Source organism: Carassius auratus, chromosome 21, assembly GCF_003368295.1.
Source record: "Carassius auratus strain Wakin chromosome 21, ASM336829v1, whole genome shotgun sequence".
Taxonomy (NCBI): domain Eukaryota; kingdom Metazoa; phylum Chordata; class Actinopteri; order Cypriniformes; family Cyprinidae; genus Carassius; species Carassius auratus.
The window spans coordinates 6,967,560-6,979,650 of NC_039263.1; positions in this window are offsets into that span (position 1 = coordinate 6,967,560).

The window sequence follows — 12,091 nt, forward strand, 5'->3', positions numbered from 1 at the left end:
GATATATATGAAAAATGTCTGTATTTTGGATGACATAAATTTTAATGGGCAAAAACAAAGTTCAAAATATACTCTTTTGTGTTCCACCGTTTCAAGTAGGCCTTACAGATTTGGAACTGTGAGTAAATCATTTTCATTTTGCGTGAACACCATTCATTTATGTGTCTAAATCCACTGTTTTAGGGACCACTATATCCTTGAGGCTTCACAATTTGTTCTAGCCTGCTTTGAAAAACGTCATAATTTCATCCAAGTCTAAAATCTCAGGGCATTAGAGCAATAATACATCTGTGAGTGTAAAAAGGGAACGATTTAACACTTATTTGATAATTCTACCGTTCTGCCATTTCCATTTCCCAGCCATCTTTTTTGTTTATGTGCTGTCATCACACTAGAGCATTAACACATCATCCAGCCAATGGTTGGGAAGCTGAGATTTGCCATGTTAAACACAGCAGCTGCCATCACTTATAGACTGCACGACCTACGCTTTCCCCAACGGTGTATTTGACCAGGGAAACATGCCGTTCTAGGACCTTCCAAACAAAACGGCCTGAACTTAACAAATCGGGCTGTGGTGCCATTTGAGCATTTGAAGCAATTTCACAGATAATTAATAAACATAATTAGATATAATTAATATAATTAGAGGGTGAACTGAAGGCTTCTCGTGCACTGTACGCCGACTTGCATTTCATAATCTGCGTCACAGTGCATCGCAAACGCCTGGAATCACTTAAAGCGGTATGTAAAACAACACGGGAAGGAACACGTGGCGCACGGAAACGATATGGTTTTCTGCTCAGCTGAGATCACAGACCACTACAGTGCAATCAGTCAGGCCATCACAAGCCACAAGTGAGCAGCTGGCTATTTTTAGGCTGGCGTGGGGTTTGAAGGCTTGACGGGACGTGAAAAAAACTCAGGATGGTTTCATTTCTACATCTCTGCAACCCATGAAGCATTCCTTGTCAGATTTTCTTAAAGTGATAGGTCACACAAAAATAAACATTCTGTCATTGTTTACTCATTTACTCATTTTATTGTCGCTTGTGAAAAAGAAGTGTGCTTAATTTTATTAAATGTGCACTTAATACGGTAGTAGGCTATACAGTATTATTACATCCAGCCCAGATGGTGGATCAGCACCTAGAAAGGACCTCTACATCCCTGAAAGACAGCGGAGACCAGGACAACTAGAGCCCCAGATACAGATCCCCTGTAAAGACCTTGTCTCAGAGGACCACCAGGACAAGACCACAGGAAACAGATGATTCTTCTGCACAATCTGACTTTGCTGCAGCCTGGAATTGAACTACTGGTTTCGTCTGGTCAGAGGAGAACTGGCCCCCCAACTGAGCCTGGTTTCTCCCAAGGTTTTTTTCTCCATTCTGTCACCGATGGAGTTTCGGTTCCTTGCTGCTGTCGCCTCTGGCTTGCTTAGTTGGGGTCACTTCATCTACAGCGATATCATTGACTTGATTGCAAATAAATGCACAGACACTATTTAAACTGAACAGAGATGACATCACTGAACTCAATGATGAACTGCCTTTAACTATCATTTTGCATTATTGAGACACTGTTTTCCTAATGAATGTTGTTCAGTTGCTTTGACGCAATGTATTTTGTTTAAAGCGCTATATAAATAAAGGTGACTTGACTTGACTTGACAATACTGTACCTGTATTAGATCTATCTATCTGTGGAACCCAAGATATTTGACATGAGGGAGGGCAAATTATGTATTTTTTTGGACAGGTTATGCTTTTGAGTGATTGGTAGATACACTAAACTGATGCTGTTCATCTCACTCACATAGTTCTGATAAATAGGGTCCGGTGAGTTGGCTCACATTTGTCTTCCGCAAAACACACATTTTTCCATAAAGGCCACGGTATTGCCAGGGGGGTCATCCTTTTCAGCATGATGGAGAGGGTCTACATCCGACGGCAAACACCTTTCGGGAGACCCTGGGGTCGGTCCGCAGCTGTGGCCCTGTCAGATCTGTCAACAACGCATCACATACACTCTCACCTTCTGTCATTCTGGGGCCCAAGCAGTGGGGCGTACAACTGGTTCGTAAAATCCCTGAATAGTGTATAAAAACATATGCTGTATTCATGCAAAACATTTTTTTTTTTTAAACTAGTCTCAGTGAGGAAGAAAAAACTTTTTTTTGTTATTGTGGAATAACTGTGACCACCTTTAAGAAATTTTCAGAAATTAGACAGATTATCTACAAATAATCATATGCCTTATTTCCATCTGGTGTCACTCTCGGGGGCCGGCCCCTTTAACCTGTTCTCCATAAGGTCCAGATAGACATCAGCTCGGCTCCTAATGAGAAGTTTCATCCTTCCGGCCGCAGGGCACTGATATGTCTCATTAACCATGCTTAGCTTGTCATGGTACACTAAGCTGCTTAGCTGCATATACCTGTAATTTCCTCTCCTCTTGGCTCGGGGGTGTCTCTACGTCCCGTTACCAGAGGGGGCAGGAGACTGGGAGGAGTGACTGAATGGAGCCATATTGTGTGATCTAAAGCAGCCAGGGTAGAGCTATAAACCGGGCGACAATATAGCCAGCGCCTAATTGTTCAGTTTAACGCCTGGCGATTACTGAAGCCCGTAAAGTCAGGCGTTTTCCCCCCTCCATCTCAGACCACACAGTGCGAGTTGGGCTGATCAGCAAAAGTGCCCTTGCTGTTTCTCATTTCACTAGCAGGGGAGGAGAAGGAGACTCCGGGGAGGCCCCAATTCATTTAGCCAGGGTAATAAACACTGGCAACTAAAGGCATTAATTGACCGTTTACGTGGATAGGTCGTGAATCATCGTTTTGTCGTTGGAGAACATTAGCACCTTGTTCTGACATTAGGCCATGTTTTTAATCGACATTCAGCATTTGGCACCTGCGCTTGTTTTTTACTGACCTCAAGTCATGTTCAGCTCAATTCAAGTTCATGTTTATAGCACTTTTCACAATGCATATTGTTACAAATTTATATCATTTTCCAAAATAGCAGTCGGGTAATATTATCAGTCAGAGATATGGCAGTATACAGCTATAAGATAATACAATGTGGTTTGTAAACATTATGTATTCAGCTTTGTATGTCCAAGTCGGAGTATGTGTTACATTAGCTAGGGAACTGAAAAGATATGGAGCCCATTCATATATATATATATATATATATATATATATATATATATATATATATATATATATATATTTGTTTCATTATATGACAAAAATACACCAGTTATACTCTTTTATTTACTTTTTGCTGACAAGTGGCTCAATGGTGCTATAGAGATTGTGGGGCACATTAAACGCCATCACATGAGAAAACTCATCTGCTCACAAGTCCACTTTTACAGCCTCATTGTGTTTATTGCGCTTCTGCAAACTATTGTACTTCAAACTGTCAGGCAAAATGACTTTTAAATAAAGAGTGAGGGAGTTGTCGGCAGCGTAATGGTGGTGACACTGAAGTCATGAGACAACTGTGTAGTTTGTTTATAGCTGGCACTTAGCATTTTACTTCTGGCATTTGTAGGCTTCAAAATTCATAAAAGTTGTGTTTGTTAAAATGACATTGGTGACTCAAACATGTAAGAATAATAAACTTCGGTTTGCTACAGAACTCTGCAATAATAATAATAATTTTAAAAAAATCTAGGGTGATGCTAATATGTCAGCACTCTATTACGGCCTTGGCTCGAAACCTGCCAACCAATAACCTGTTAAAAAGTGATCAATCAATCATCTGAGACCTAAGATTCATCTAAGAGACTTTTTCTTCGAACAATTCACTCCGCAATTCCTCTCATTTTATGCAAAGACAGATCTGTTTGCGCAGCTCAAATGTCATCCATGTTTGCTGTTCCCTAAGCAGCTGAATCCATACTGAACACAATGGTGCTGACATCACCAGTGGACCTATGGTCTCTCTCGTTCCTATATCCCAACATCTTTCCCAGGAAATAAAAGAGCACTGGGAGCAAATAGCATGACGATTTAGAGAGGAATTTCTTAGGGTTAAGGTTTATCGAAGAGGGTTTTCAAATGTAATTTCAGTTTGGTAAACTGTAGAACAGGAGCTGCCATTGATGTGAATGCATCTTCTCCAGAAGCCTGTGGTAATTTGCAGGGTGTATTGTGTTGGGATCCTCAGCCCTGGCTTGGAGGAGCTCTCATTAATGCAAGAGGCGCTGTGCTTCCTTTGTTGTGCTAATCAGGCACAGATGTGGACACCCAAAACTGCGGGAAATCTCCAGGGAGAGTGAACCAACAGTCAAGGCCTAACACACATACTGAGAGAGTGTTTATTTGTTTTTCTTGCTTGTTCATACGTGGTAGGTGTATGGTATGTGAAGGATCAAATTAACATTTATACCTTTTAACATCCTCATTTAAAAAAAAAAACTAATAAACATTATAATATATTATATCTAATACATTTTTTTTTAAATAAAAGGATACAATTTTAAATAAATCAGTAAAGCACTAAACAAAGCATACCAAGACGGGGTAAAATAACATATATATGCTATTAATATATATATATATATATATATATATATATATATATATATATATATATATATATATATATATATATATATAACTTTTTCTAAAAGTATTTATTTTATTTATTTTATGTATTTACTTATATACATAATAAAATATTATTATTAATTATATAATTAAGTAATATTTGTTAATATTTACTTTGTTTATACAAACACACATAGACATACATATGTGTATGTGTGTTAGATTTAATAAAACTGCAAATAAAAATAAAATAACAATAATTATTACGATTAAATTTGATTATTTAAAATAATACTTAATAAAAGTCCTAATTGTAATGATAAGCACAAGCCATTTTCAAAACGACATTTTTCCGTGCATCTTAAAAGCATTCTAAAGTCTTTTCTGGTGCAGTCAGTCTCACACTGGTGCTGTCGAATGAAACCCTGATGCAGCACTCCAGGTGGCACCTGGTCCCTCCTGTCTCTGTTTGGAGTGTAGGTCCTTTTGTCTCCCAAACCGTGACTGAAATCTCAAAATCCAAACATACCAAACCCCCCCACAGGAACCAGCGGCCTTTGTCTCAAGAGAATGTGAAGACGCTTTGCCTCTCTCTTCTGGAGATGAGTTCAAGAGCGACACGCCACCGAGCGTTACGGTCATGAGAGCGAGATATGGAATCTTCACAGGCTTTTAACGACTCCTGGTGAAGAGGGTCTTCTTCTTGGCACCCACCCATGGCTTCCTGGGGCCAGGTGTAGATCAGGGGTGGGAGGGCTTTTATAAGCAAGATTATCATGTTGTTCTGATCCATACATACACACAGCAGGCACATCTGCTGTGGTCAAAACACTGGAGGGCGGCTTATTGAGATAAACTGTTTCAAGTGCTCAGAGAACATCAATCATCATTACTATATAACATGGACTCCTAAATACATGGACATCGGTATATAGTAGAAGATATGGACTTCATAAATTTAGTAAACAGCAGACTGTGTAAGTAATTGAAGAATACTAAGTACCATTTTTCTTCTTAAATTAGGATTTTTATCTGACTCTTCAATCTGAACTCTTCAATTATCTGACAATTTATATATATATATATATATATATATATATATATATATATATATATATATATATATATATATATATATATATATATATATATCTTCTTTTGTGTTCCATGGAGGAAAAAAGTCACACAGATTGAGGATGACAAATGATGTACATGATGACAGAATAAAATGAGATAACATTAAATATTTGCATGTACACTGATTTGAAGTGAATTCAATTTATTATCTGATAAGAAGGAGACATTGGAGTGATATGAGAGATGCTCAAGCATCCCACAAGAAAACAGAACTATTTTACATAGTGGCAATTTCATAATTTGTACAAATTCTTAAAAATTTTAAAAATAGAGATCCACCCCTAAACCTAACTGGCACTGGGGTTGCAGATCGCATAAAAAACATGCCACTGAGACCGTACAAATACATACAAATGAACAACCAGCTCGCCAAAATGCAGAATAGTTACAAACTGGCATGAGAATTACAAACTTGCATTACACAACAAAAACTTATCTTATTCTTATATTTTATTCTTAGAAAAAACATTGCATGAAGGTCCATTCCTCAAGCTAACCATCAGTGAGGCCTAAGAAAATTATACAAAAACGAATGAATGAGATTGTACTAATTCATATAAATTAGACACTAGTTCATCAGAATGTAAAATAGTTACAAATTGCCACGAGAGTGTGATGCATTAACAGCTATGCAGCACATTTAGCAACCAGTTTAGCGTTTTTTATACAACAGTATCTGACCTCAGAATGCTGTTATTGATTAATCAAATTCCAGCTCAACTAAAAAGCATTAAATCTGGGTAAGAAAATGCATTCAAGCATGGCAGTCACCACTATCATTCTACTTGGAGTAGTGAAATCTTCATTCGAAGGGTAGAACTGAAGAAGTAAAGTCTAATCTCAGCACATCCTATTGTTTGCACATGAGCTGCCGTTAAAATTAACTCTTCATTTTATCCCGCAACAATGTGTCAGATGAGAGAAAAGGGGAAAGCTACGAGCTGAGAGGCAGGCTCAGGGCTCCCCTAGAATCCTCAGAAATGACGAGAAGCTCTTAATCAGGCCAAACAATGGCGACTCCCGCTCCTGCTTTCTTCAGCGGCCTGATCTAATAAGCTGCAGAACTTTGAGCCGATCCCCCTGGATTACCTCTGAAGATAGGACACAGCAGGAAGCCCTGGAGAAGAACCCTGGATACTCCTTCATTTAAACTGGGGAAGGCGACCCTTTGAACCCCACAAGGCCTGTCCACAAAGAGGGTGTTGGTGGAGCAAACAAAGGATAGTGTGACGTTGTCAAACAGGCTTAATGTCTTCATAAGACACCTTCCTAATGAAAAAAATCTCAGGAATCTGTCTGATATTCGGTCTAATCTTCGCTGGCTTACTTGGATTCATTTCAATTGTCAGTTTTAATCTGTCTCGAGCTTCGGCGCTCTTTGATTCTAGCTCAAAAAAACATTCAATCGCGACCGTTGGACGTCTCCGAAGCCTTGGAGGCGGAGGACACTGGGTTTTCAAAAACACGGCAAGCGTGCCTCGCACTGCAGATAGCCCCGAAAAAGGGCAGTTTCTCTGCGATCTGGACGATCTGAGAAGATCCGGTTACGTATAATTCCAGCTATGTTATTTCTCCTTGCGCATGTCTTGATCCCTTTAGCGTAAGCTTTATGAACATAAACACGGACTGCAGAGTTACTGCCTGGGTGCTCTGTTTCTGTTTTCAGCTGTAATCAATACTCCACCAAATATGGTTTTGTTTCCATGGAGATAACATCTATAGCAATTGGACCTAATCCTCAAAAGAAAGGTCCTCAGATGAAAAGCTTTGTCAGAATGAATCAAAATACACACGGGACCTCCCGAGTTCATCGCAACTCGGCCTGTATTTATGGAATGTAATCTCTTGATTCTTTCATATGTGCAAAGTTTATCATAGGGCTATCGTGCTTAGTCACTTGGATGAGTAAATCTGCAGAATAAATTAGACATGCACAAAAACACGTGTGCATATGCACAAGACCCGATATGAAATATGTAAGTACCTGTCATGGGCTAAATCAGCATCTGGAGTGAGAGTGTGAATTGCCTCATGAGAAGAGCTGTTACATTTACACACAATAGATTGTTGTTTTAATGAGACAATGATGCATTCACTTAATTAACTCTCACAGAATTGGACTGTTAAATAATGATTAACTAACCTAATGCCGAACTAATGAGAAATGTACTTTTTTCTTAATGAATAATGAATCTTCTTCCATTCATCCTATCTATCTATCTATCTATCTATCTATCTATCTATCTATCTATCTATCTATCTATCTATCTATCTATCTATCTATCTATCTATCTATCTATTTATCTATCTATCTATCTATCTATCTATCTATCTATCTATCTAACTTAACTTGGTTTCATCACTGTCAGTGTGAACGCACAATGGCTTCTGTGCAACGTTTGCAGATCTTATCATAATTCCAAATTAAAAATAGTTATTCATTTTTAATCGCATATTAATATAACATTTGTATAATTCCTAAATAGTTACATATCGTTTTATGTATAAGTGCAATGATGTTATACTTTAAAATTCAAAAATATAGGTCGATAGGAGAAGTGTTGATCTTAAAAATAAAAAAAAAATCTAAAATCTATAATAATATCTAAGGCTGAATTTAGCAACAAAAAAGGTTGTTCTTCAAACTGATTTACTGTTATTTATTTTTTTTATGCAAAGAAGGATAATTTAAATTTCTAATTACTCCCGGTGACTTGAAACATCTAATACTCCCACGCATCGATTAACACATTTGCTCCCACTTTTAGAAATCATTCACACATTCTATCAGATTCATCAAGAGTGTGGAGTTCAGGGAAGGTTCATCTAGAGGACCCTCATCTTTAATGAAAAAAGAGAAAACCAGAGAAGAAAAAAGAGGAACCAAATGAAAACAGTGGCTGCCGGGATATCCATCTCTGTAAAAACAGCTGGGTGTGTGACCCTCGCAGAATATGTTTTGGCAGCAGAAGTCAACTTGCATTACAAAGTAGACCTCTCTGTCACACCATTGTCTAGCCTGGTTTGGCTAATAATTAACACAAACATGAGACAATAGCCTGGGACTAACAAGTGTTGCAGTTAATGAGCGACCAGCCCCACCTTGCATTCACTTGCTCTGTTACTAGGCTGCTCACTGGCTGCAGCCCTGGCTAATTATTCACAATGCTGTCTCCCCTATCACAGTCATCAGCGGGGCTGCTCATTAGTATAGTTATGCAACTATCAATACTTTCAGACTCTTTCAGGCCTCCCAGCTGCCCGAGGCGTAAGGGCCATCCAGTGTATCAGTAATGTAATCAGATAAGAAGGAGGTGGGGAGAAAAAAGAGAATGTTGCTGTTGATTTGTTGCCAACATGCATGATGAGAATGTGGTTCTCAAACAGAGCATTTACTTTAGACTTTGCAGTACACTAGATCAGGGGTCTTTTAATTAGTGACACCACAAATATGGGATTCTTTATATATATATATATATATATATATATATATATATATATATATATATATATATATATATATATATATATATATATGTATATATATATATATATATATAAATAAAGCTAATTATATGTCAAATGATAAATGCATGTTTGTTTTATTCATGTCATTTCTATGTATTTGTTTGTTTATAATGTAATTTAATATATATTTTATTTATATATTCATTTTTGATTAGTAATACACATTGCTAAGGACTTCGTTTGGACAGCTTTAAATGCAATTTACTCAATAGTATTTTATTTTTTATTTTTTTATCCACAGATTTTCAAATAGTTGTATCTCAGCAAAATATTGTCCCATCCTGCAAATTGTCCCATCCTTTATTGTGATGTATCTGTAATCTTTAGATAAAAAAATTACCCTCATGACTCTTTTTGTGGTACTGGGTCACACACACATACACACACACACACACACACACACACACACACGCACACACACACACACACTCAAAGTGTACTTCTCAAAGCACATGCATTTGAGAAGTATGAGTGGTCTTCTGTAAAAAAAAAGGTTAGAAAAGTCATAAACATGTGTTTTGATCTGTTTTATGATCAGTGTGTCATATATCACCGCTCTCTTTTGCCTTCAGCATTGTCACATTAAAGCTTGAACCAAACCGTGAATAGTAAGGTTCCAAAACACTTTTTAAAATTCTGTATGCTTTAAAAGTGTAATGCCGTTTTCTGTGACGTTTTGGAAGACAATACAGTAATGCTGAGACAGCCGCTTGCATAAACACTCACTTGTAATTGCGTGTGTTGCCCAACAGTGGTAACACAAGAGAACTTTAGACCCACCTGAATCACATTAGGCCAAACAACTATGTAGAATAATGTACAAACATCAACACTGGCTGCAATAACGTTCTACCAGCATGCATAGGTCTTTTCATTTGAGGGAAATGGTATGATGTATTTTCAAGCCATGGATTCCTTGCAGTGAAATTATTAATGGCTGAAGTCATTGGTGTTCATCCCAGCATACTGCCCTCTTGAGCTTGTTACCCATTCTTCAGGACATTCCCTTTTTTTGCAGCTTCCATTATTTATGTTTATTTGTTCATTTGGGCTTCTAAATTCTAAAAAAGAAATATGCTGAATCTGCTTTGTGTAGGCATAAGCAGTTGGTTTTTATATTTCTGAGGACTAAACACTAGATATAATTGTGAAATAATTTGTATACCTGATTACCGTGGTCAGCCAAAGTTTTTGGGACAGAGTTCTTTTGAGGGGACGGTTAGAAGTGGATCTGCAGGGTAACGGAGAAGCTTCAGATAATAGGCTTTAATGGGGCATTCACATTCAGCAGGCTATAACAAAGACCAGGCAGTGGGATTTGGGAGAGGGGCCGATTGTTGCTCCAGTGTGCTTTAATTCCTGCCCTTGGAGACACAATCTGCGGTGTGGATGATGGCGGGGGGAAATCTGGCATTGTTCAGGGGAATGTCAGCAGTTTTTATAGGGAGGCCAGAGGATCAGGTCAGAAAAAGTAAGAGATAAACAGACAGAGGGAAAGAGCGGGATGAACAGTGAGATACAGAAGCAATCGAAGAAAAGACAGGAGGTCACAAGCTTTTCAATATGCAGAATCTCTCTTATTCATCCAAGCTGCAGAAAGGCAGCCAGTCTGCTCAGCGTACAACAGTGCACTTGTACATAAAGAGCTGGAAGGCGACAGAGCATTGAGCAGCACACTTCTTCCTGGCAACTGTGTGTCTGGCACAGTTTCTATACTAAATATATGGGCCATTTAGAATGATTTGTAGAGCATGCTAAATATTCTTTCTACTGTTAAAATGTATTGTCTAATATAGCTGGATTTTTGAGTTTTTAGTTTTGAAAATGCTCCTTTGAATATCAAACTTTGACAGAAGTTTATAGTGATTTAAGTGATTTTTTTTTTCATGAGTGATGTGGAGGCTTTGATCAGCATGACACGTTTGAACATCTTTATCAGTTAGACGTATGCAGGTGAAATGAATGTGCACTTGATGTGTGTAAAATGAAAGGTGTTAGACTCTGAGAGATCTTCTCCTCTGGGCCAGTGGCAAGGCCAGAATTTTCAAGTGAGTGGACCTCAGTATGTATTATTATGACCTTACTTGAAAATGTGCTGCTGTATCACAGACATACTGCTCATATATTGTTGAAAAGGTCTCAACTAGCATAACTGTTTCAGGACATCAAACAATACCAATATATGTGAACAGTATAGGCTATACATGCGATTTTGGTTTGTACCTTCAATGACACTGATCTATGGGGTCTTCCTGGCAGGTCGCAGGGCCACCCTGGCCCTTATGTAGCCTTCCCACTGCTCTGGATTTGACTGCACAGATCGCTGATTAATGAGAGAAACAGTATCATTTTAAACAAAGTGTTTAAATAGATCCTTAGATCCGTCTTGTTAGCACTTAAAGCTTCACTCTCTCCACCTCGGCTTTAGATCATTATAACACCTGTACAGTCGCGGAACCTTGGCCATTATTCTCTTATAGCTTTCGCTTCGACCAGCTTTATAATATCCACTATAAGTCTTAAGCATTAGCGGCTGGAAACAAAAGTGAGTAGACTACTTTGTATTATAATAAAGTGTTATTTTGTAGAAACGTCTGATCGGTTAAAAATAAGCTGTCCCTCCTTCTCCAATACAAACGCGCGACATTCTGGCATCATCGACTAATAAATAAATTACACGCGCATTGTGACGTCACGTCTAAAAAGATTAGCGGGAAAGATAAAAGCCTACAATGATGTAATTAAGGAAAGGTGTCATTTACAGCTGTTGAATACAGAGCTCGAGAACTTTTCAAAGGAATTGCCTAATTAGTTTTTCCTGCTTATTTACAATGCAATAAACCTAGGTGTTATTTAGAGTTATTT